Genomic DNA, 27,831 nt, shown 5'->3' with positions numbered 1-27,831 from the left:
GAAAATGTGCAGAATCTAGGAGTGCAACGTCCAATGGAGCAATCTTTAATTATCTTAGTAAATGGTGTACCTCCAAAAGACAAAAAAATGTGGCAACAAGTGGTAGATTTACATAAAGTTAGAAAAGCTTTGCAATATCTAAAAGACAATAATGAATACTACAAAGAAATTAATATTGAAGAAAACTTGAGGGATACCACTGAAATAATTCAAGAGACACAGGAAGCTGGTCAATTTGAGCTCCTAGATCCTGCTACAATATCCAACACTTTAGACCATTATACAATTCACCCATTGCATTCTAATGACACCGTAGAAGATGCACTTGAAACGTACCAAATGCGTCAAACAAAAGGATCACCAATCAGCATATGGGAAAAAAGTTTTGAAGCACGTGCTTTTCCTCTTCCTCCTTTTACTCTACTGGCAAAGGAGGAAGGTACGATGATAGACCTATTCAAATAACAGCATCAGAATATCGCTCATTACGGATGTATTCTGAAGATCACAGATTTAGACAAAATGTGGAATATATATTCTACCTACTCTTTGAAAGTGAACTAGCAACTTTATGGTACGGAGTTGCACGCACATTAAAATCAGGATCCCACTTTCAAAATATGTCAGCTACACAATTATTACAAAAAGTGCAACAAAAAGATTTTTTTACAATCAAATATTACAAATCTATTAGCAAATATGCGTGGTACTAAATATTACTGGTTTCGACGTCACGGAGATGTACGTTGTATGATAAGAAACCTTAGCCCACCCACTTGGTTTGTTACATTAAGTTGTGCAGAATATGCATGGGAAGATTTACATAATTTCCTACGCATATCAAACAAAAACAAAACAAACATAGAAATACTAACACCTGGAGAACTTTGTTCTCTAGATCCTGTCAATGTTTCAAGATATTTTCACCATTGCTTCATTGCTATGCTACACTTTATTTGTAATAAAACTGTTCCTCCCCTTGGAGAAGTGCAACACTTCTTTAGGAGAAAAGAATACCAAGCCAGAGGAGCACCACATATCCACATGCTTTTATGGATTAAAGATGCTCCTAAATTTGGTCAAGACAGTGACACCACTGTTTTACAGTTTATTGAAAGATATGTCACTTGTGAAATTCCATCAAAAGCCACAAAAGAAAAGAAGAAGAAAAATATATCAATGATTATAATGCAATCATTACCCACTTATGGAATGCAAACATAGATGTGCAGTACATTGCAGACAATTCTACTGCAGTTGCACGATATGTCACAGCATATTTAACTAAAGCAGAAAAGACAGAGCTCCAAGACCTCTGGAATGACCTGTCATCAGATAAAACAGTATCTCAGAAATTATACAGCTTGGGCATAAAAATGCTCACCCATAGAGAATGTGGATTATATGAAGCAGCTGATCGTTTAACTGGTACTGCATTGTATGGTAAATCTGAAAATATAGTATGGCTAAGTCTTGGTCCAGCTAAATCTATAAAAAGAGTTCTAAAATCATATGAAGATATAGAAACAATAGCCACACATGATCCCAACAGCCAAGACATTTTAAAAAACAATTTATTGGACACATACTGCCCAAACAGAAGTAATACTTTGGAAAACATGTGTCTATACCACATAGCCCAAAACGACACATACAAAAATAATATGAAACCTGATGAAAAAAAAAGGTAAATATAGAGTAACAAACTGTGAAGGCAGCTTAGTTAAACTCACTAAACCAAATGTAATTAATCATATCAAATTGTCATTAAAGACTCCCCGACATAAAGAAGTATATTACATATCCCTGCTACAACTCTTCAAACCATGGAGAAAAGAAGAACAATGACTAGATAACTATGACTCATATGAGGATGCTTTCAAAGCAAATGAAAGCACTATAACTGATGTAAACTTTACACAGTACAAAACAATGTTGCACAATGAACAGCAACATGAAAAAGAACTCCAAGCCCAACTAGATAAGGACACTCCTGACAGTAGTCAAACTTCTGTAACATGAAGCCAAGAACCACTGGGAGAACCACTAATAATAAATGAGGCAGAATTAGCTATGATAGAAGTAGAAAACACCATGTGTCGGTATGAAGATAAGGAAGACTTAACTATACTACAATCAAAACTAAACAATGAGCAAAGTAGCATTTTTTAAGAAGTAACAAAACAAATTGCACATGGTGTAAAACATGAAAATAAAGAATGTTCCTGCCATAATTATAAACCTATACTACTGTACGTCAGTGGTGAAGCTGGTTCTGGCAAAACATTCCTAATCAAAATCATTAGTAAGTTCCTTCAACAATTGACAAACAACAAACTGTCAGCTGTTGTCACTGCCCCCACAGGTTTAGCTACCTACAACATAGGTGGTGTTACATTACACCGATTACTACTATAACCAGTAGAACACCAGAACAAATTAGACTATTACAAACTATCTGCAGAAGCTGCAATGGAATTACGTAGAGTATTGAAACAAATGAAAATGCTACTAATAGATGAAGTGAGCATGGTCTCCAACCTGATGTTAGCTTTGATTCACCTCAGATTACAAGAAGTACTCAAAACAGACTATGAAGAGCTCTTTGCAGGAAAACACATTATTGTTTTTGGAGATCTGCTTCAATTAACACCAGAAAAAGGTGAGCCTATTTTTAAAACATTAGGACACAAACTCTGCCGTAAAACTGTTGGCAGCATTGGAAATGTCAAACTTTGGCAACATTTCCAATACAGAGAATTAACAGAAAACATGCGGCAATCTGCAGATCTCACTTATGCCAACATTTTAAAAAGTATCAGAGTTGGTATACTTGCTAAAGAAGCAGAAGGAATATTGAAAACCCGGAACATTAATGCACTTTATGGCGATAATGCATGTGCTACAGATGTTATGGAACAATTAGCCCACAAAAATGTCAATTGTATGGCCTTAATGCCAACTCTTGCAAGCTGTTTCAAATTCAATGAAATCATGCTAAGTAAAGAAATGCAACCAATCATGGAAATTAGCGCCACAGACAAACTAGATGTACATGGTATGACACTACCCATGTGTGACCAAGCCACAACAAGACTAAATAGTTTAGAAAAATCAATCTCAAACACAGCAGGCTTAGAAAAGATATTAAAATTATCCTTAAATTGCAGAGTAATGCTTAAACGTAACCTTGACGTGGACCAAGGACTAGTTAATGGAGCACTGGGTACAGTTGTTGGCTTTCAAACATACCCATGCGACAACAAAATTCAGTTTGTCAATATACTCTTTGACAAACTTTCAGAAGTAAAAAGGATAGGACGCTCAACAGCTAGATTCCTTCTCTTCAAAGATATGTATGTACGCAGAGAACAATTTTCTCTAACTCTTGCATACGCAGTCCCGATTTATAAATCACAAGGTCTTACCCTAGACAAAGCAATGATAGATATTGGTAACTAATAGGTTAATTCATAGAAAATCGCACAAAAGTGGCGCAAGCGACTGGGGCAGCCTCCACCAGGCCCCCACTCATGTCTACCACCACCCCCACCCCCCAGCCACCAGGGGCAGCCTCCACCAGGCCCCCACTCATGTCTCCCACCACCCCCACCCCCCAGCAGTGCAGGGGCAGCCACCACCAGGCCCCCACCCATGTCTACCACCACCCCCAACCCCCAGCCACCAGGGGCAGCCTCCACCAGGCCCCCACCCATGTCTACCACCACCCCCACACCCCAGCCACCAGGGGCAGCCTCCACCAGGCCCCCACTCATGTCAAAAGCAGTGCAGGGGCAGCCACCACCAGGCCCCCACCCATGTCTACCACCACCCCACCCCCCAGCCACCAGGGGCAGCCTCCACCAGGCCCCCACTCATGTCTCCCACCATCCCCACCCCCCAGCAGTGCAGGGGCAGCCGCCACCAGGCCCCCACCCATGTCTACCACCACCCCCACCCCCCAGCCACCAGGGGCAGCCTCCACCAGGCCCCCACCCATGTCTACCACCACCCCCACCCCCCAGCCACCAGGGGCAGATTCCACCAGGCCCCCACTCATGTCTACCACCACCCCCACCCCCCAGCCACCAGGGGTAGCCTCCACCAGGCCCCCACTCATGTCTCCCACCACCCCACCCCCCAGCACCGTGGGGCACCTGGCAGCAGGCCCCCACTCATGTCCAACTCATGTTCTCCTGCACCCCCACCCCCAGCACTGTGGGGCACCTGCCAGCAGGCCCACACTCATGTCTACCACCACCCCCACCCCCCAGCCACCAGGGGCAGCCTCCACCAGGCCCCCACTCATGTCTCCCACCACCCCCACCCCCCAGCAGTGCAGGGGCAGCCTCCAACAGGACCCCACCCATGTCTACCACCACCCCCACCCCCCAGCCACCAGGGGCAGCCTCCACCAGGCCCCCACTCATGTCTACCACCACCCCCACCCCCCAGCCACCAGGGGCAGCCTCCACCAGGCCCCCACTCATGTCTCCCACCACCCCCACCCCCCAGCAGTGCAGGGGCAGCCACCACCAGGCCCCCACCCATGTCTACCACCACCCCCACCCCCCAGCCACCAGGGGCAGATACCACCAGGCCTCCACTCATGTCTCCCACCACCCCCACCCTCCAGCAGTGCAGGGGCAGCCTCCACCAGGCCCCCACCCATGTCTACCACCACCCCCACCCCCCAGCCACCAGGGGCAGCCTCCACCAGGCCCCCACCCATGTTTATAACCACCCCACCCCCCAATCACCAGGGGCAGATTCCACCAGGCCCCCACTCATGTCTACCACCACCCCCACCCCCCAGCCACCAGGGGCAGCCTCCACCAGGCCCCCACTCATGTCTCCCATCACCCCCACCCCCCAGCAGTGCAGGGGCAGCATCCACCAGGCACCCACCCATGTCTACCACCACCCCCACCCCCCAGCCACCAGGGCAGCCTCCACCAGGCCCCCACTCATTTCTCCCACCACCCCCACCCCCCAGCAGTGCAGGGGCAGCCTCCACCAGGCCCCCACTCATGTCTACCACCACCCCACCCCCCAGCCACCAGGGGCAGCCTCCACCAGGCCCCCACTCATGTCTACCACAACCCCCAACCCCCAGCCACCAGGGGCAGCCTCCACCAGGCCCCCACTCATGTCTCCCACCACCCCCACCCCCCAGCAGTGCAGGAGCAGCCTCCAACAGGCCCCCACCCATGTCTCCCACCACCCCCACCCCCCAGCACCGTGGGGCACCTGCCAGCAGGCCCCCACTCATTTCCAATTCATGTTCCCCTGCACCCCCACACCCCAGCACTGTGGGGCACCTGCCAGCAGCCCCCCACTCATGTCCAACTCATGTTCCCCTGCACCCCCACCCCCCAGCACTGTGGGGCACCTGCCAGCAGGCCCCCACTCATGTCCAACTCATGTTCCCCTGCACCCCCACCCCCCAGCACTGTGGGGCACCTGCCAGCAGGCCCCCACACATGTCCAACTCATGTTCCCCTGCACCCCCACCCCCCAGCACCGTGGGGCACCTGCCAGCAGGCCCCCACTCATGTCTAATTCATGTTCCCCTGCACCCCCACCCCCTAGCACCGTGGGGCACCTGCCAGCAGGCCCCACTCATGTCCAACTCATGTTCCCCAGCCAACATGTCATCACAATCTAGATCCCCGGTCCCCATGGTCAGCCTCCAAATGCAAAACACCCACCCGAGTATTGCATCCACCCACTCAGAAATGGAAATAACATGATAGAACTGCAATTGCAAGTTTGGAAACGAACACATGTCCCTCACATACACCCAATGGGTTCAGTGAATCTCCAAACCCGTATCATGATATGCATGAAACCAATGAGATGATACTACACATTGAAGTTTGATCTAAAAATATGTATTAAAGAAAACAAGAATTGAATCAAAAATAAACTAACAGAAATGGGAATGTAAAAAAAGTAAAAAGAAGCATGTCCATGAAAAAATGCAAAACCAAAAATCAGAATCCAAAGGAATGGTGTCCAAAGTCACAGTCCAGAAAAGAAAATCCAATGTGAAATTATAATAGAAAGCCATTGCTCCATGGGTAAATGGTAAAAAGAAATGAAAATCCAACAGTGAACTATGTACAGGTGAACAAGCCAGGGTCCATGATCCCAACAAAAGAAATGAAACCTATCTAACAACACTACCTAATAAAAAATAACTATATACAAAAATGTGGCCCATTGTCCAAAAGGTCCAAAGAAAAAGCAAAAACAAAGGAAACCAAACACTAACTACATAACTATTTACATGGGCAGCGGGCTTGTCCAATGGCTCACTGGATGTTGTCATGGGCCAGGGCATCATCGAACTCCTGTTCAATGGCTTGGAGGCGGGCATGTTCCCTGGCCCCGAGGTCTCGCAGGGATAAAGCAGTGTCCAGCTCCAACTCCCTGCGAAGACCCTCGAGGCACTCAGCCTGCCTCAGCGCCCTCCGCATGGAGTTCTCCGCCCTGACCATTGTGAGCCGTTCCTCCTCTGCCCGCTGCCGCTCCGCACCTATCCGCTGGCCCAACCGCTCCCACACGGAAGCCACTCCCATTCCAGGGTGCTCCTGCCCTCCGGCCGATGCCTGCACCCCTGATGTTGATGGCCCCGAGCCATGATGCCACCCACGTCGAGCCTGCCGCTGCCTCCGACGCAACTGCCTGTGCCAGCACAACGGCATCCAGGCTGATGGTATCCACCGACGCCGTCGTGCACGTGCCCTGCCCGATGATGCCGTCACATCCTCCATCTGCTGGGGTCCAGTTGCTGGTGTGTCCACCCCTGCTGGACCTCCGACTCCCGACTGTGGCAGGGATGGGATCCCCACTGAGCCGGCTGCATTCGTCGGGGCAGGTCCACAGGGGGCCCTGGTGGCATCTGGGCCGGAAGACGGCATGGAGAACGACTGGTGCATAGTCTCCACAGAGGAGGAGAGGGTCGCCAGATTGGCCGACACATGTAGGAAACCCCCGACCATGGCCGTTCCCAACTGGTCCACGTCGGCACGGTGCTCTCCGTGATGACGTGCATGCTCCCTCCCGGGAAGCACGCACCTCATCACGAATTGCACCTGTGCGCAACGCAACACCAATCAGGACCTTCTCTATACGGCCAGGGGTCCCCTCGTACGCAGGTGGAGGGGAGTCAGATGACATGGACATCCCCCCTACCTGCGGACGGGCCTGGGATGGGGCATCCCTGCTGGTGCATGGTGGTGCAGTCACAGTGTCAGGGACAGTGACATACACAGGCCCCTCCACGGCGACCTGCGCTGCCTCCTGCCCCTGCCCCTGGACTGCAACACTTGCACCAGCAGGGATGCCCCCACCAGGCCCCATGTGCGCCTCAGTAGCGGCCTCCTCCTCCTCTGTGGAAACTACCAACCTGGATGGCTCCACCCCGTCTTCCGCCGTTGCAAGCCCCTGTGGGGGCTCACCCACCCCTTCCGCTGCAGCCGTGGGGGCATCCCTGCCGCTTTGCTCCACAGAGCCGTCTCCGCCCTCTTCTTCACGTGGCGCTGTGTAGAGGGAGACATAGAACACAAGCATCAGGGTACTGTACAATGGTCCCCTAGACAGGAAGCAATAGCAGATGAGTGGCACTGTCAAAGATCACTTCCATCATGTCCCTCCACAACACATGGCTCAGTGCAGGTAAAACACATGCGGTAACAGGCATGGCGCATGCTATGGACATTAGCATACATGTCCAAGTTATTCTTTAAACATACACTGTTGTTTTGGAACTCACATGCATCATGTGCCATGCCTATCACATGCACACACTTCACCCTAGTTTCATCCATCTGGCCTCGTACACCACAGACACAGTGGATACAAGGATGACTAGGCTGCATCAGTGAACCGGAACATTGCCACAGACATGGACAGCATATATGTACATGGCTTCAGCACCCATCCCTCACCCATGTCCAGGAACAGAGACTGGCATGCTTTCATGTGGCCATTCCGCATAGGGCAACCCATGTTGCATTTGAACACATGCACCAACCATGTGGTTCACACATTACTGGTCTCACATGCATGACGTCCCTGCACACACACATGCATACATGGGCTATGTCACACATACAGGCAAGTATCAGACAACCAGCACACTGCGACATGCCCTGTCTCACACAGCAATGCTTGGCCACTTACCGCTCAACTCCAGACGGGTCTGCCTCTCAAGGATCTGGCCGTGGAGCGCTGGGCATACGCGTTCCAGGACCCTCATCTGGATGGTACTCATGCGGCCCCGGCCCCCCTCCACGAGGCGCCGGGCCTTCAAGAGGGTCCTGGACCTGCAGTCATCCCAGCGCTTCTTGACATGTTGGTAGTCGCAGACTGCCACCCCCTCCGCGTTGATGGCAGTCACGATGTCCGTCCAGATCCGAGTCCGTCCTTCCTTGTTGGCGCGCTTACTTCCAAAGAGGGCATCATACTGCCCCAGGACTTGCTCCACCAGGACACCAACTTCGGTGGCACTGAAGCTGGTGCCCCTCTGCCTCTCTGGCTGGGGGTTGCCAGTGGTGCCAGATGTACAAGTGCCCGACATGGCAACCCCAGAGGCAGGAGTGGGTGGGCAACTGGGTCCTGGGGCTGGGCTGTGGAGCGATGGTATCCCAGTCGGGAGTCTTCTGTTCCAGCAGGGGTGGACACAGCAAATGGACCCCTGCAGATGGCTGATGTGCAGGCACCAAATGGCAGGGCACGGTGGCAGCAGGCAGGCAGGCAGGCAGCAGCAGATGGCTCATGGGAGGCTGCTCGGGGCTCTAGGGGCAGTAATTCGGCCTTTTGGGCAGGAGCGTGGTCTTCCGTGTGCTTACGCATGGACAGCTTGATACAGAGTGATTTGGCACGTGAAAATCCTGCACGTCTGCGTGTAAATCGAGGAAAGGCCCTTAGCGCGTATGCACGTCAGCACGCATATGTGATTTCATTGGACCAAAGGCCCTTAGCGCGTGAGCGCGTCTGTGACGTGAGGCGCGCGGGTGTTTCCCTCATTACACGTGATGACAGAGCACACATGGATTTCCACCAATCGCGTGTGGAACTTCCTGCGCACCCCAGACATACACGTACCCAGGCCAATCCCGTGTACGCTCACTTCCCTCCGATTACACGCGATGACACTCGGACGTGCAGTTTCATTTCATTGGCCCAAAGGCCACCATGCGCAGCTGTGACGTCACGCGCATGGCCGTAGAGAATGGCGCGTGTAAAAATGAAGAGATACACATCCGAGTGTCAAAGCGCGTAATTGGTGGAAATGGCCTCATTGCGTATGCGCTTCTATGACGTGTGTATAAAAGGTACGTGTAGGACGCCATTTCCTTGTACGTGCTTTTCGTGGAGAGCGAGTGGGTGAAATCTGTACTTCTTGTCGGTTCACACGCGATTTACTTCACAGCGTTTCCACTTCGTACTCCCTGTTACCTCTGACAGTTTTTTCTCTTTTCCTCTTTTTCCTGGGCCTGTTTCCTCAAACAGCTTCCCTACTACTGTTGTCCTGTCTCCTCAGACAGCGTACAATTCTTCTTTTGGCGGGGGTGTTGCCAACGCGCACACGCGCATATTTTTCACGCTTTTGTTCCTAGCAGACAGTGAGTCGCGCACGTATCTAACATCTGTGCTTGCCCCGTGTGTCGCGTACCCCTTCAGAGGTCATTCTAGGCTGCGTGTGACACGCATACGTTCATTCTAGTGTTCCTGGGTGCCACAGCGTAGTGCAGGTTTTTTTTTTCCACACACATGGTCTAGGAGGGGTTGCATGCACCTTACTTCCCTTTTTTGGGCTGCCTGTGCGTTGCATGACCCGTCATCTTTCCCCAGGGGTGACATACAGCCTTGCTAGAGCACTAGGGTACGATTACCATCTGGTACCCAAGCCCTTTGACCCCCAATTGCCCAGGACAATAGTTCACATCAACTCCCATACGCACAATAACATCAGTGCCATGGCTGGGAGGCGAACAACCGTGGTGGATCCGGTAGGGGACGTGGCCGTGACTTGCAGGGTGCCCCTAGCCCCCCATGTGTGGAGGAGCAGTCAGGGACACCCATGCCCCCCCCTGGTTGAGGTTACCATGGCTGACACCATCCATGCTCAGCCCTTGTTGGACCAGCCCACTGTGGAACCAGACCTGGCACAGGGTGACTCCATGGCTGACTTCCAGGTCAGCAGGTCTAGGCCACGTGCGCCGGCGAATGTTAGTGTCATCAGGCCACGTGGATCAGGGGCAGCTAGGTCATCTGCTGCCCCGTGTAGGCAGGCTGGGTAGGCTGCAGGGGCAGCTGCGGCTCCATCCACCCCACCTCTCACACACCGAGCCAGGACAGTGTCGGTCCAAGTCCATCATGCTGACATTCCCGCTGACACCATCACACTTGAGATAATGCCTGCACCAACTCCCATGCTGAGTGTGCAATCCCACGCTCCTGCCCCTAGTGTCCAGAGCAGCACAGGACACTCCGGATCCCCACCACCTTCCAAGCGGAAGAGGAAGAGTGCTCGTCCAGTAGAGGCTGATGCCCCAGACACGGCTACACAGTCCGGCCCGTCAAGGAAGCCCAGCTTCAATGAGGCCGAACTGAATGCACTTGTAGAGTATGTGTCCGCACATGACCGCGAAATGGTGATTGTTGCAGGATCCAAGACCACACCTGCACAACGTCAGGCACACTGGCAGACCATTGCGGACATCATAAGTGCCCTTGGAATCGTGAGGCGCACAGCCAATGATTGCTACAAGCGCTGGAATGACCTGAAGCGCAGGGCAAAGAATAAGCTGGCCTCAAGTCATGCCGCAACTCTAGTGACTGGAGGTGGGTCTCCAGCAGACGACATAGAACTCACTCCACATGAGCAGGTTGCTGGGACCTACGTCACGGAGGAACAGATCCAAGGCGTGGGAGTAGTTGCAGATTACGAGGCATTGTCCGGTGAGTGCACATGCATGTGTGTGTCATCCATGTGCATGTTGTGTGTGGGAGGGCTTCTGTTTGTGTGCCAGGGGAGGGTGTGTGTGCCTGAGTGGTTCGGCTCACCCATGTGCCTCTTCCTAAACATTCTTGGCACCAGCATTTGGGTATAGCAGCATCCCTTCGGCCAACATTAGACATCCAGCCCAACACCACGCCAGTTGCCCTTGGAGTGTCATATTGCCACTACACTGTTGCCTATTTACCTCTGCTTATTCAGGCAGATTGCTTGCATACCACCACTTTTACTCGGGATTTCTCAGTCCTATTGTCACATGTCTGACATGGCTATGGTACAGTGGACTGGCTCAGTTTCGTGGACATGATTAGTTTGGACATGTCCCTGTGCTATAGGACCATTTTTGACTGGCAGCTGCATGTTAAACATTAGAACCATTACAATGAAAATAATCAATCATATGAACAAACTGGACTGAATGAACAATTGGTGACCTCCTCTCTCTCTACACTTCATGGCTAGGGTACATGCCATCTGTGTGATGGCATGTGTATTTGACATGCCAATCACTGGCTAATGTGTGATGGCACTGCTAGGCAGCATGCAGCAAATGTGTTCATCTTCCATCTTGGTGTCATCAATGTGTGGCATCTGCCTCCCCATCACACGCAGTGACGGTGCATGCATGGGAGTGTTTTAGTCATGTGGGACATGTGTCAATCAAGTACTGTTTCTGTAGCCTCTCAGCCCTCATTGTGTGCCATGGTGCTAATGCCTGTTTCCATTTGTTTTCTTTTATGTCTTTGCAGGGGAAGACGCACCTCATACTGCTGGGGTTGTGGAGATGGTGCAGACCCAGGAGGGGTCTGAGGGCCGACCGACCACCAGTGAGGGACGTAGTGTGGTGGTGGGTGAGAACCCACAACTGCTGCAGGTCGTGCTCTCAAGGGGTGTCTCTGGCTGCACCTCCCCCGAGCTGTACTCAGGTGTTGATTCGGATGATGAGACCTACGTGCCGTCGCAGGTGAGTGTTCCTGGGAGGGATTCTGTTCTGTCCGACCCACCTGCACCAGGGTTAGAACCCTCAATGGGGATGTCAGTGTTGGCAGGTACGCCTTTGGTGGTTATGGATGCAGGGTCACACTCCGCGACATCTGATCCTGTTCCTGGACCAGCAGATCAGAGGGGGAATGCAGTCCTGCAGCCTCAGGCAGTGCCGGCACAGCAAGGCGCAGTTCGCCTTGCCCCAGACAGGTGTGGTGCCCGCCGACGTGGTGGCCATACGCCACCTGGCAATACCGCTTGGGAGCAATCCATTTACGGTATGGCAACCCAACAGGCAGCATCATCAGAGATGATGGCTCAGGCCATGGATAGGGTGACCACTTCCATTATCCCCCCGAAAGGCTGATGGAGCGACTACAGCAGGCAACCGACTCCATCTGCCAGTCACACAGGGAGGACATGTTGGCGTCCAACAGGGATAGGCGGGCGGCACTGGCGACTCTGCAGGAAGCCATCTCCATAGAGTCCCAGGGCCACAGGGAAGCCCTAAGGCTGGAACTCCTTCACCTCAGGACGACTCTTGTTGAGCTTGAGGCTTCAACAGACCGAAGGACAGAACAGCAGCTGGAGCGTCTCACCCGTACGCTCTCAGCTGAGATGCAGTCAACTAGGGCGGAGGTCCGGGCATCCCGTGAGTTGTTGCATGGGGACCTCCGCACACTCATCCTCCAGAACGAGACCTACCACACCCGCATGCTTGCAGCCATGGAGGAACAGACTAGGGCCTTGCGTGGGCTGCCTCCCATAGTGCCACCACCTCCGGATGCAGCTGCACAGGGTGAGAAAAGCGACAGCAGTGATACTCCCACAATAGGGTAGCCATGTAGGCCATGAGCCCATGGAGGTGTTTTTTTTTTTCGCAAGATCCACACAGGTGGGTTTTGGTGTGCACCCTGTCCTCTGACCTCCTGGGTGGCCTCCCCAACCCCCCCGGGCCCATTAATGGCCATTTTTAATTTTTTTTAATTTTTTTTTATTTTTATTTTTTTATTTTTTTTGGGACAGTGTGTTGCCTTGGGTGGCTCCCGTGGGCATACGCTGCATTGTGGCTGGGAACATGCAGGCTTGTCATGGATTTGTTTCAGATGCTTGGGTTTTTGTCACACACACCCCTCCTGCTTCCCGTTTCCATGGGCTTGCAAAGGGTGTGCCCAAGTGACATTGACGTACATGGTGACATTGGACTCCCATGAGATGTGTGGGCAGTCTGTAGTCAATACTGTGTATACAATCATAGTGCATATTGTTGTTGTATTGTACACTGCGTGGTGTATTTATATGTGCCTCTGCATCCATCTCATCCTCCATATTTGCAGGTCCATTCCTCATGTCTTCACAATGCGGTCCACCTTGGAACTGGAGTCCATGTTGTAAGCAGTGCACCTACACTCTTGCGTGGCGCTAACACTGTATACTTGCAAGTGTTCGGAGGGCTGTCATCATCAGGTGGTGAGGCTAGCTAATTGTTAAGTCTGTAATGTCATGTTTAAGGTGGGTTGGAGGTTGTGTAGGTCATTGGTATTATTGGTAAGTATTTGGTAATGTGGGCTGTAGGTCCTGCATTACTGTGAGCATTTCATGTGTGGACAGGTTTCCATTAGGGACACTGTAGCTGCTGACACTTGGGGCATGTTGTGGGGATTCATTTCTTTCCTCTCACATTGCATGACATGCCATGGTGTGTTGTGTGGCCGTGCCGTGCAGGGGGTGGGTGACATGGCACTGTTTTCATGTAGTATTTTGCAAGTGGGTATTCATTTCTGCAGCATGGAAGTGTCTTTTCATGACACTGCATTGGTGGTGTTTGTGTAGGTAGGGATGCACACATTGTGACACTTCCACATGAACAATCTCAGGCTGCTATGGTTCTGACAGTTGACAGTCCCTTTGTTCGTCTTAATTGTCAGGTCGAGTCATCATTGCTTATCAGATGGTATGTGCCAGGCCTGTGCGCACTCCACTGGGGTGTGATTTCTATGTGAAGTAATTAGCCACCAGCTGCGTACGGGCTGCCTCACCCCGTGCCCTCTCCCCTCCCATGCACAGCGGGCGTGCATGTGGTTGGGGATGTGGGGGCACCACCATGTCCACGCCCAGGCCCCGGCATGTTGCAACATTGTGCAGGACACATGCTGCCACTATGATCCTGCACACTACTGGGGGCGCATATAACAGCTGCCCGCCAGACCGTTCAAGGGAGCGAAAGCGTGACTTGAGCACTCCGAATGTGCGCTCCACTATGCCACGGGTTGCAATATGGGCTGTGTTGTATCTTACCTCTGGAGGCGTGATGGGGTTCCGAATTGGCGTCATCATGTGGGTGCTCAGAGGGTAGGCACTGTCCCCTGGTGAGGAGGTGATGGGTATCATTAGTGGGGTAGTGACATAACTCTGCATCTGACATGCATGCATGTGCAGTGGCATTCATACACACCAAGCAGCCATGTGTCACCATGCCGCCCAGCTTTGAGGTCCCGGCTTAGGGTAGACATTCGGTAAATGAAGCTGTCGTGGGTGGACCCTGGATAGTTGGCATATACTGAGGTGATGATTCCCTTAGCATTACATACTACCTGCACGTTGATGGAATGCCAGTGCTTGCGGTTCCTATAGATGTGCTCAGATGCCCTGGGGGGACGTAGTGCTGTTAGGGAGAATTCTCTGTTTAGGCTGAATTTCCTAACCTAGTGAGTCCCCCAGCAGCTTTTCTGGATTTCTGGAGTTTGTTTTTTCCATCCTGCCAAGAGTGAGACTCTTTTCTCCCACTCTTGGACATGTATGTGTGGGTAATTCCTTTGAAATGTCAATGTGTTCGATGGGCTATGGGGTCTTTTACTCCATAGGGTCTCATATGTTTTTCTATGTGTGTTACACCGCACCCTACGTGCCGTAACACTGGGGCGTCCTAGCGGGCCCCCACCATAGACTCCATACCCGGGGACTGACTACTGTCTCCCCGGGCATGTAAAGTCACCATTGGCTTTACTAGACCTAAATTTACTAACAGAACTAGTACAAACCATCTTATTGTGGACGTACTAGTAGGGGTAATTCGATTACTCCTAGACCTGTTACTCGAGGGGGCACTGTCCCGTCCCCCCTCGTCGAGTTTTGGCTGGTGGCAGTGGAAACTACTTGTTATGTTCGACCCCGAGCATAACCCTATGGGATTCGTCCCATTGTTGGAGATTGATACGTTTTCTCGTTAATCTCTAACGTACCACCGATCTACTTATCGTAAATAAGTTTATCGGATGCTATTTTCTGCCAGAACTCGGTTTGTAAAATGGCGTCTGTGTTCATCTCTGTGACTCCTAAACCAAAGGTTGAGCCCTTTGTTCCACTGTTGGTGGGCCTCTGTACAGAGACCCTCCGAAGTGGTGCCATTCTGTCTGGGTTACCTCAGGGGTGTGGGAGGGGGTTTAGGCACCCTGGACCGAGTTGCCTTGCCAACTCCGGTCGCACTCTTGAGTGATTGGCCCAAGTGGTGGGCGTTCCCGCTCACCACTTAGCATGTGTTGATTGACAGCTAGGCTGAATGAATGGGGGTTTTCTGCATAAAAGCAGGGCTTTTGGGACTGGATCTTCAGAAGTCGCCACAGGACCTAAGAATCCGACGAGTGTAACGCTGAGCCGACCTGAACGACGACACCTCCGGTGGAGCCCTGCGGAACCGACTCACCACTTCCCGACGACAGAGGAGATCTCCCTGCCGGAGAGTCTCTTCCCCTAGCTGGTGGGAACAACCAGTCCCCTTTGCTTTTTATTCGCCTCAGGACGCAGTGGTCGAATTGCCCGTGCAGCGCACCCCGGCAACCGGATAGCCACTACCCCTGAACCGCAACCAAAAGGTGGTGCCTTGTGACGGAGCAATCCGCGCCTGGTCTCTTCCCTGGTGGTGCACCGGACTTCATTTTCTTCGACGACGAGATCATCTCTACTCTTGGCAAAGACCCGTCGTGCATCCACCACTAGGAACAACTGCCCCCGCCGGAGCTGCCCTCCACAACAAGGTACCGTGTCCGCTTGGCTTCCCTTTCGATCGGTTCGAGTGAGGTGTCTTAATCCTCTCCGTTCCGTTGGGTTGCCTCCAAGCTTTTCTCATCCTTTGTTCTGAACTGGTTCAACCTGCCAATAACAATTTGCTATACAGACTTAAATGCATCTCCACTAGAGACTTTTTGGGACATCGCGCCTTGCCTCTCTACGAGTGGGCCTGGCCTCTGAACTTTACGATCTATTGTGATTCTGGCCTTCTTGCCTTGCATTTTATCCGCGTAGGGTTGAACTGAGTTGATTTCATGACCTGCCTATCTTTTTTTCTCTCCCGTCCTAACTAATCTTCGAGTGTCATCTGGGTTGAGGTAGACACCTCTGTCTGAAAATAAGTGATACCGGTAGAACCTAGAGTTGTCGAAATATTGCTAGGGGGATTGATCGTTTTCAACTTCGTAGAGTAATTGTGTTTGATTTGTTTGCCGTGATTTGCCTTAGTGTTTTTCATAGATGTTCTGTTATAAATAAATGCCTTAATATCTTTACACTAAGTCTCCTTGCGTGTTTGCTTGTCTTGCTGTGAAGAATTGTCCTATTTTGTATACTCCACATACTGCTCAACTTTTCTTGAGAGAAGTCTGACTGCTCAGCCACAGCTACCACGTGAATCTGTGTGGTGCAGACTGCTACCAAGTGGGTTCACCACCAACGCCTGTAGTCCTAAATCTTTTGCAGTGGTCCCAGAGGGAACTGCACAGGTTTCCCCCTAACACTGGTGTACAGCGGTGGGATTTGTATCGAGTATACAGTTTAGAGTGCTTTTCGACACTGTAGGATAACTAACCACAAAACTTTGCACAAAAAGCAACTTTCAAAAACATGGCTACGATGGAAACTTACAGTCAAGAGTCTTTGTCAGGTGAAAATACTGAGAGTTTGCGAGCTCTCTGTAGGCAAGAGAATCTTCCTGTAAGAGGCAAGAAGTTAAAACTAATCGAAAGATTACTGGCAAACCCAAGTCTGGTTACTGGTTCAGAGGAACCAATCTCCCCAGCAACTGTAGATAACAGTGATGGTGTTGATCTGAATCGTAATTCTGATGATAGCGATGAAGAGGCTGACGAGGACGGAGAGGCTAACAAAACTGTCTCCCCTGCTGCTCTACCCGCCTTACCAGCTGTGCCTACGGGGCCCACACCAGGTCCCACAAGTAACCCTGCTTATTTTGAACTTGAAAAAATGAAGCTCGAACTAGAATACAAACGGTTCTTGGCTCAATCTGAACGAAACCAAGAGCTCGAGTTCAGACGGATGAATGCCCAGGCTGAGCAGAAGCAAGCTGAGTTAAGACTCAGGGAAATAGAACTTAATCACGAGTTAGAGATGAAAAAGTTGTCTATGGAAAATGCTTCTCTCTCCTCTGGTTCCTCTAGGAGCTCCAGTCCCAAAAGACCCCGGATGCCGAAGGAATTAGTGGGTATGTATGAACCGAGATTGGATGTGTTGGATTGGTTAAAACTGTTTGAATACAATCATGGGCTCCAGGACATCACCGGGAATGCTTTGCTTCCCTGGTTGTTCTCTAGGCTCCCTCCTGTTGCGACTGATGTGGTAATGGAGTTGGGGGAGGCGGATAAGACGGATTACGAAAGTGTGAAACTAGCTTTAATAGCTAGATTCGGGAAGACCCCTTCCCAGTATCTTAAGAGGTTTAGAACCCTCAAAAAGCATGATGGTACCCCTTGGGCTACCTGGGTGAGTGAAGGGTTGAAAAACTTCGAGGGATGGATTAAGGGTTACAAAGTGAACACTTATGAGGGTATGAGAAATCTTTTTATGTTGGAGTCTATTTATGATGCCTGTTCTCCTGAGCTCAGACAGCACTTGGCTGATTCGAAGGAATTGGATTCCAGGGAGCTAGCTAAGGCTGCTGACTTGTGGGTTGCCAACAGGGCTACTCATAAGGAATCTGGGGCAACTCAGAAAAAGGATGAGGGAAAACAGCCTAAAAAAGACTCAAAAGAGAATTCGAATAACTCACATTCCAAAGAGGGCCCCAAACAAAACCAGAAGGGTAAGCCACCGGGAAAACCACAGCAGAATAGTATGCCTTCTGGTGCCAAACCGGAATGAGGGCAGAACAAGCCACCATTCCAGAAAGCATTTGGTAAATGCTTTGTTTGTGGCTCGACTGACCACGTGAAAGGAGATCCCAGATGTAAGGGTAAACCTTCAGGGGTCCAGCTTGTCTCCTTAGCCTTCGCTCCAGAGGAGGAAGTCCAAATGGCAAGTGGAAACTTTCTACTGCTAGCTGACGAACCCATTGGAGTCTCAGCCAGCGTTTCTTTAGTATCTCTGGGGTTGTGGGAACAACAGAATTTAGATGTCTATAATTCTATCCCCGATAATACTAAAGAGTATTATAAGGACAGTGTCCAGGTGAATGGTCAGGAGACTCCTGCCATTAGGGACACTGGGGCCAGCATAACTGTGGTGGATAAATCGTTTTTTTAGGCCGAGGATGTTGCTAAGGCACCCAAACGCCTCACCAAGTTAGCTGGAGGGCCTGTGCAGATGCTTCCCCAATTACCAGTTCTCATCCAGTGAAACGACATGACTGTGAAGATACATGTCAGCCTACAGAGTGAGGTACCAGGACGCGTACTGTTGGGTAACGATTTGAAAACTCTCGGAGTTGTATCGCATACTCCCAGACCTCCTAGTAAACGGTTACAGGAGCTAACCAGACCTGCAAGAGAGAGGACCATGCGCGGAACTCTCCAGGAGATGATGAAGAAAGATATCACTCCTGCTCCACTGGAATTGTCGGTCGCTGTCTCCAAGAAATCAGAAGCGAAAGGGAAACCTAAGACTTCTATCCCGAAACCAGCCGCCAGCATTTCAGTGTAGCCGACACGGACTTCCCCGCGGTTGTCCAAAGTCACACCCGTAACTCCACCTCCAGCCGAGGCTGAGAGGGAGGTACAACCCTGCGTGGTAGAATTAGACTCTGAGGAAGAGCTAATGGAAGGCCAGGAACTCATTGGAGATCTGGATCCTGCTGACCATCCTGAGCTGCAGTCGTTACTGGCAGAAGGTGGACCCAGCAGGGCGGACTTCAGTAAGGGACAGAGAGAATGTCCAACTCTGGAAGGTCTTCGCCACCAGGCAGAAGCTCAGGCTGAAGGGCAAGAGCCTGGGAAACACAGGTTGCACTCGGAAGATGGCCTCTTCTACAGTGAACCGACCAAGTCTGCACCTGGAGACTACAAACGACTTGTAGTACCCCAAGAGAACAGACCACAGTTCTTGCAGTTAGCCCACGAGATTCCTTTGGCTGGTCACTTGAGTTTCAAGAAGACTAAGGAAAGGCTCTCTCTCTACTTCTATTGGCCAAAGATGGGGGCCGAAGTATAAAAACACTGCAGGAGCTGCCACACCTGCCAGACCTCTGGTAAGGTTGGCTCCAAGAATGTGGCACCATTATTGCCTCTCCGGGTTGTGGGAGTCCCATTTGAGAGAGTAGGGATTGACATTGTTGGTCCCCTTGATCCTCCAACTTCCTCAGGCAACAGGTTTATACTTGTTGTAGTAGACCATGCTACTAGGTATCCTGAGGCAATTCCTATGAGGACTGTTACAGCTCCGGCTGTGGCTAAGGCCCTTCTTGGTATTTTTACTAGGGTCGGGTTTCCTAAGGAAGTAATCTCTGACAGGGGGTCAAACTTTATGTCCCACTACATGAAAGCCATGTGGAAAACCTGTGGAGTTACTTACAAGTTCTCAACGGCCTACCACCCACAAACCAATGGGTTGGTGGAACGGTTCAACCGAACCATGAAGAGCATGATAGGTGCTTTAGAGGAACCCCTTAAGCGTAAGTGGGACCTTCTACTGCCATGCCTTCTCTTTGCTTATAGAGAAGTCCCTCAGGAGGAAGTAGGTTACTCTCCCTTCGAACTACTCTATGGTCATCCCGTCTGAGGTCCATTGGCCCTGATTAAGGAGGGGTTGGAGAGTGCTCCTTCCCCCAAGCCAGTCAGAGTGACTGACTACGTGATAGGCCTCCGGAGGAGAATGTCACACATGATGACGGAAGCAAGCGATAACTTGAAAGCTGGACAAGCTTTGGTCAAGCACTGGCACAATCAGAAGGCTAACATGGTTGAGTTTGCTCAAGACCAGCTCGTTCTCGTTATGATCCCAACAAGGCAGAGGACCTTGCAAGATAAGTGGATGGGACCCTTCCGAGTAGTGGGTAAACTCGGAGAGGTTAACTATCTGGTGGACTTGGGCAATCCCATGGAGGCTCCGACAGTCTTTCACACCAACCGACTTAAAGCGTATGTCTCACGACCTGATGTAGGAGCGTTGCGTCTAGCATCATCCGAGGAAGAAGAAGAGAGTGAAGCTCTTCCGGATCTCCTCAGAGGCTTACCTTTAGACGAAAAAATTGAAGTAGTAAATCTCTCCTCCAATCTGACACCCGAGCAACAAGAAGAGTGCAAATCTATGTTGAATCAGTTTGCCTCTCTGTTCTCGCTTTCGCCAGGCTTGACCCCTTGGGGTCAGCACGACATACTCACTGGTGACTGTCTGCCTGTCAAGAGCACAGGATACAGAATGTCAGAGAACGTACGAACCCACATCAAAGATGAGGTCAGCAAGATGCTCGAACTCGGGGTAATAGAGCCCTCTATTAGTCCATGGTCTAGCCCAGTTGTGTTAGTACAGAAGGCCGGATCTAAAGAACTTAGATTCTGCGTGGATTATAGAGCTCTTAATGCAGTCACCAAGACTGATGCCCACCCTTTGCCAAGAACAGATGAGTTGGTGGATAAACTTGGCGCCGCCAAGTTCCTCAGCACATTTGACTTGACGTCAGGCTATTGTCAAATAGCCCTGACAGACCATGCCAAGGAGAAAACTGCTTTTTCTACCCCCATTGGCTTATACCAGTTTAAGGTAATGCCATTCGGATTGAAAAATGCACCTGCTACGTTTCAACGGATGGTAAACCAGGTTCTGAATGGGATGGAGGACTTCTGCATGGCATACTTGGATGACATCGCAGTGTTCAGCAATTCCTGGGAAGAACATGTAACCCACCTGAGAGATGTTTTGCAGGCTCTTGGACGAGCCAATCTGACCATAAAGGCGAGTAAATGCCAAATTGGACAGAGTAAGGTAGTATATCTTGGGCATGAGGTAGGCGGTGGAGAAATAAGGCCTTTGCTCAGTAAGATTGAAGCTGTGCAAAATTGGACAACACCGACTACTCAAACCCAGGGGAGAGCCTTCCTAGGCCTCACCGGGTATTACAGGAATTTCATAGAGAACTATGGGACCATAGCTTCTCCACTGAATGTCATCTCCTCGCCCAAATTCCCTAAAAAGGTTAAATGGAACGAGGAGTGCAATCAGGCTTTTGAAAACCTGAAAAAGTTTCTTTGCCAAGCCCCAGTACTCAGAGCTCCTGATTACCGCCAACACTTCATTGTGCAGACAGATGCTTCCAATGTAGGGATAGGTGCCATACTCAGTCAACTGGATGGGAAAGGTAGGGAGCACCCCGTTTGCTTCATCAGCCGCAAGCTGAAGGATCCTGAAACAAGGTGGGCAACAATCGAAAGAGAGTGCTTTGCTATCGTGTGGGCTCTGAAGAAGTTTAGGCCGTACTTGTATGGTTCTACTTTCATCATTCAGACTGACCACCAACCCTTGAGATGGTTAATGCAAATGAAAGGGGAAAACCCAAAACTATTGAGATGGTCGATCTGCCTGCAAGGGTTTGATTTCACCATTGAGCACAGGTCAGGGTGTCACCACCAAAATGCTGATGGTCTCTCTAGGATGTATGTCATCGACTAGAGGTATGAGATTAATCCGGGAGTGGATTAAATCCTCCTGTCCCTTAGTCTGAGGGGGGCGAGTGTTAGGGAGAATTCTCTGTTTAGGCTGAATTTCCTAACCTAGTGAGTCCCCCAGCAGCTTTGCTGGATTTCTGGAGTTTGTTTTTTCCATCCTGCCAAGAGTGAGACTCTTTTCTCCCAATCTTGGACATGTATGTGTGGGTAATTCCTTTGAAATGTCAATGTGTTCGATGGGCTATGGGGTCTTTTACTCCATAGGGTCTCATATGTTTTTCTATGTGTGTTACACCGCACCCTACGTGCCGTAACACTGGGGCGTCCTAGCGGGCCCCCACCATAGACTCCATACCCGGGGACTGACTACTGTCTCCCCGGGCATGTAAAGTCACCATTGGCTTTACTAGACCTAAATTTACTAACAGGACTAGTACAAACCATCTTATTGTGGACGTACTAGTAGGCGTAATTCGATTGCTCCTAGACCTGCTACTCGAGGGGGCACTGTCCCGTCCCCCCTCGTCGAGTTTTGGCTGGTGGCAGTGGAAACTACTTGTTATGTTCGACCCCGAGCATAACCCTATGGGATTCGTCCCATTGTTGGAGATTGATACTTTTTCTCGTTAATCTCTAACGTACCACCGATCTACTTATCGTAAATAAGTTTATCGGATGGTATTTTCTGCCAGAACACGGTTTGTAAAATGGCGTCTGTGTTCGTCTCTGTGACTCCTAAACCAAAGGTTGAGCCTTTGTTCCACTTTTGGCGGGCCTCTGTACAGAGACAATCTGTTAGGGAGAATTCTCTGTTTAGGCTGAATTTCCTAACCTAGTGAGTACCCCAGCAGCTTTGCTGGATTTCTGGAATTTGCTTTTTCCATCCTGCCAAGAGTGAAACTCTTTTCTCCCACTCTTGGACATATGTGTGTGTAATTCCTTTAAAATGTCAATGTGTTCGATGGGCTATGGGGTCTTTTACTCCATAGGGTCTCAGATGTTTTTCTATGTGTGTTACACCGTACCCTACGTGCCGTAACACTGGGGCGTCCTAGCGGGCCACCACCATAGACTCCATACCCGGGGACTGACTACTGTCTCCCCGGGCATGTAAAGTCACCATTGGCTTTACTAGACCTAAATTTACTAACAGGACTAGTACAAACCATCTTATTGTGGACGTACTAGTAGGGGTAATTCGATTACTCCTAGACCTGTTACTCGAGGGGGCACTGTCCCGTCCCCCCTCGTCGAGTTTTGGCTGGTGGCAGTGGAAACTACTTGTTATGTTCGACCCCGAGCATAACCCTATGGGATTCGTCCCATTGTTGGAGATTGATACTTTTCTCGTTAATCTCTAACGTACCACCGATCTACTTATCGTAAATAAGTTTATCAGATGGTATTTTCTGCCAGAACTTGGTTTGTAAAATGGTGTTTGTGTTCGTCTCTGTGACTCCTAAACCAAAGGTTGAGCCCTTTGTCCCACTTTTGGCGGGCCTCTGTACAGAGACCCTCCAAAGTGGTGCCATTCTGTCTGGGTTACCTCAGGGGTATGGGAGGGGGTTTAGGCACCCTGGACGGAGTTGCCTTGCCAACTCAGGTCGCACTCTGGAGTGATTGGCCCCCTGCTCACCACTTAGCATGTGTTGATTGAGAGCTAGGCTGAATGAATGGGGGTTTTCTGCATAAAAGCAGGGCTTTTGGGACTGGATCTTCAGAAGTCGCCACAGGACCTAAGAATCTGACGAGGGTAACGCTGAGCCGACCTGCACGACGACACCTCCGGTGGAGCCCTGCGGAACCGACTCACCACTTCCTGACGACAGAGGAGATCTCCCTGCCGGAGAGTCTCTTCCCCTGGCTGGTGGGAACAACCAGTCTCCTTTGCTTTTTATTCGCCTCAGGACGCAGTGGTCGAATTGCCCGTGCAGCGCACCCCGGCAACCGGATAGCCACTACCCCTGAACCGTGACCAAAAGGCGGTGCCTTGTGACGGAGCACTCCGCGGCTGGTCTCTTCCCTGGTGGTACACCAGACTTCATTTTCTTCGACGACGAGATCATCTCTACTCTTGGCAAAGACCCGTCGTGCATCCACCACTAGGAACAACTGCCCCCGCCGGAGCTGCCCTCCACAACAAGGTACTGTGTCCGCCTGGCTTCCCTTTCGATCGGTTCGAGTGAGGTGTCTTAATCCTCTCCGTTCCGTTGGGTCGCCTCCAAGCTTTTCTCATCCTTTGTTCTGAACTGGTTCAACCTGCCAATAACAATTTGCTATACAGACTTGAATGCATCTCCACTAGAGACTTTTTGGGACATCGCGCCTTGCCTCTCTCCGAGTGGGCCTGGCCTCTGAACTTTACGATCTATTGTGATTCTGGCCTCCTTGCCTTGCATTTTATCCGCGTAGGGTTGAACTGAGTTGATTTCATGACCTGCCTATCTTTTTTTCTCTCCCCTCCTAACTAATCTTCGAGTGTCATCTGGGTTGAGGTAGACACCTCTGTCTGAAAATAAGTGATACCGGTAGAACCTAGAGTTGTCGAAATATTGCTAGGGGGATTGACCGTTTTCAACTTCGTAGAGTAATTGTGTTTGATTTGTTTGCCGTGATTTGCCTTAGTGTTTTTCATAGATGTTCTGTTATAAATAAATGCCTTAATATCTTTACACTAAGTCTCGTTGCGTGTTTGCTTGTCTTGCTGTGAAGAATTGTCCTATTTTGTATACTCCACATACTGCTCAACTTTTCTTGAGAGAAGTCTGACTGCTCAGCCACAGCTACCACGTGAATCTGTGTGGTGCAGACTGCTACCAAGTGGGTTCACCGCCAACGCCTGTAGTCCTAAATCTTTTGCAGTGGTCCCAGAGGGAACTGCACAGGTTTCCGCCTAACAAGTGCCACATGGGTGCAGTCAATGGCACCTAGCACTTTTGGAAATTGTGCCACACCGTAGAAATCGAGGGTGGCAGCCTGCCTTTCCGCAGGTGTCCTGGGCAGGTATATGTGCCTACGAACTGATTGGCGTGCAGTGATGATGTTCAAGACCTGGTGTAGGCAGCGTGACTGCGTGGCCTGTGACACCCCACCCACTATGGCACTTGTCCGCTGAAATGATCCTGTGGCCAAGAAGTGCAGTACATTGAGGACCTTCTCCAGGGGGCTGAGTGCTTGAGAGCACAGGGTGGGTGATGTGAGGTCATCCTCCCACTCACTGACCAGGTCCAGTATTATGTGTGGGGGAAACCTGTACCTCCCATACACCTGGTCATCAGGCATCCCAAAAAGGCTTGTTCTGGGAGTGAAAATTCGGGCCCTCACTATCCTCCTCCTCCTTCTTTGGTAACCCACGGCCACTGCTGCTAGGAATGGTATATTCATCCTGGCGTATGAGCTTGTTTGTGGTTTTCGCGCACTTTTATGCTGCGCGGGTCGACGTACACCTGCTTCATGCTGGCGTACGTGTGTCAGGATTGGACCCTTTTTCGGCACGTCGTAGGCGAACGTGTGAATCTTCCCACCCACACCAGGAATACACGTAGCACGCTCTCACAGGCACAGTCACGAGTAAATATTTCCGCCCACCCCTGGAATACATGTGACCCACTCTCACAGGCCCAATCATGTGTGGAAGTTCACGCGCACCCCGAAGTACACGTACCCAGGCAAATCGCGTGTGGTAGTTCACGCGCACCCCCAGTAATACACGTACCCAGGCAAATCGCGTGTGGAAGTTCACGCGCACCCCGAAGTACACGTACAATCGCGTGTGGAACTTCACACGCACCACGAAGTACACGTACCCAGGCAAATTGCACGGCTGGGGGGTGGGGGTGGTGGGAGACATGGGTGGGGGCCTGGTGGAGGGTGCCCCTGGTGGCTGGGGGGTGGGGGGTGGTGGGAGACATGAGTGGGGGCCTGGTGGAGGCTGCCCCTGACTGCTGGGGGGTGGGGGTGGTGGGAGACATGGGTGGGGGCCTGGTGGAGGGTGCCCTTGCACTGCGGGGGGTGGGGGTAATAGGGGACATGAGTGGGGGCCTGGTGGAGGATGCCCCTGGTGGTGGGAGACATGGGTGGGGGCCTGGTGGAGGGTGCCCCTGGTGGCTGGGGGGTTGGGGTGGTGGGAGACATGAGTGGGGGCCTGGTGGAGGGTGCCCCTGGTGGCTGGGGGGTGGGGGGTGGTGGGAGACATGAGTGGGGGCCTTGTGGAGGCTGCCCCTGACTGCTGGGGGGTAGGGGGTGGTGGGAGACATGGGTGGGGGCCTGGTGGAGGGTGCCCCTGACTGCTGGGGGTTAGGGGGTGGTGGGAGACATGGGTGGGGGCCTGGTGGGGGCTGCCCCTGACTGCTGGGGGGTGGGGGTGGGGGGAGACATGGGTGGGGGCCTGGTGGAGGGTGCCCCTGGTGGCTGGGGGGTGAGGGGTGGTGGGAGACATGAGTGGGGGCCTGGTGGAGGCTGCCCCTGACTGCTGGGGGGTAGGGGGTGGTGGGAGACATGGGTGGGGGCCTGGTGGAGGCTGCCCCTTGTGGCTGGGTGGTGGGGGTGGTGGGAGACATGAGTGGGGGCCTGGTGGAGGGTGCCCCTGGTGGCTGGGGGGCGGGGGGTGGTGGGAGACATGAGTGGGGGCCTGGTGGAGGCTGCCCCTGACTGCTGGGGGGCAGGGGGTGGTGGGAAACATGGGTGGGGGCCTGGTGGAGGGTGCCCCTGACTGCTGGGGGGTGGGGGGTGGTCGGAGACATGAGTGGGGGCCTGGTGGAGGCTGCCCCTGACTGCTGGGGGTGGGGGTGGTGGGAGACATGAGTGGGGGCCTGGTGGAGGCTGCCCCTGCACTGCGGGGAGGTGGGGGTAATAGGGGACATGAGTGGGGGCCTGGTGGAGGCTGCCCCTGGTGGCTGGGGGGTGGTGGGAGACATGAGTGGGGGCCTGGTGGAGGCTGCCCCTGACTGCTGGGGGGTGGGGGTGGTGGGAGACATGGGTGGGGGCCTGGTGGAGGGTGCCCCTGCACTGCGGGGGGGTGGGGGTAATAGGGGACATGAGTGGGGGCCTGGTGGAGGCTGCCCCTGACTGCTGGGGGGTAGGGGGTGGTGGGAGACATGGGTGGGGGCCTGGTGGAGGGTGCCCCTGATGGCTGGGGGGTGGGGGGTTGTGGGAGACATGAGTGGGGGCCTGGTGGAGGCTGCCCCTTACTGCTGGGGGGTAGGGGGTGATAGGAGACATGGGTGGGGGCCTGGTGGAGGGTGCCCCTGACTGCTGGGGGGTAGGGGGTGGTGGGAGACATGGGTGGGGGCCTGGTAGAGGGTGCCCCTGCACTGCAGGGGGGTGGGGGTAATAGGGGACATGAGTGGGGGCCTGGTGGAGGCTGCCCCTGGTGGCTGGGGGGTGGGGGGTGGTGGGAGACATGAGTGGGCGCCTGGTGGAGGCTGCCCCTGACTGCTGGGGGTAGGGGGTGGTGGGAGACATGGGTGGGGGCCTGGTGGAGGGTGCCCCTGGTGGCTGGGGGGTGGGGGGTGGTGGGAGACATGAGTGGGGGCCTGGTGGAGGCTGCCCCTTACTGCGGAGGGGTGGGGGTAATAGGGGACATGAGTGGGGGCCTGGTGGAGGCTGCCCCTGGTGGCTGGGGGGTGGGGGTGGTGGGAGACATGAGTGGGGGCCTGGTGGAGGCTGCCCCTGACTGCTGGGGGGTAGGGGGTGGTGGGAGACATGGGTGGGGGCCTGGTGGAGGCTGCCCCTGGTGGCTGGGGGGTGGGGGTGGTGGGAGACATGAGTGGGGGCCTGGTGGAGGGTGCCCCTGGTGGCTGGGGGTGGGGGGTGGTGGGAGACATGATTGGGGGCCTGGTGGAGGCTGCCCCTGGTGGCTGGGGGGTAGGGGGTGGCGGGAGACATGAGTGGGGGCCTGGTGGAGGCTGCCCCTGGTGGCTGAGAGGTGGG

This window comes from Ambystoma mexicanum, chromosome 12 (assembly GCF_040938575.1).
Source record: "Ambystoma mexicanum isolate Mex_15411 chromosome 12, UKY_AmexF1_1, whole genome shotgun sequence".
Taxonomy (NCBI): domain Eukaryota; kingdom Metazoa; phylum Chordata; class Amphibia; order Caudata; family Ambystomatidae; genus Ambystoma; species Ambystoma mexicanum.
Note: the sequence above shows the minus strand (reverse complement) of the source record.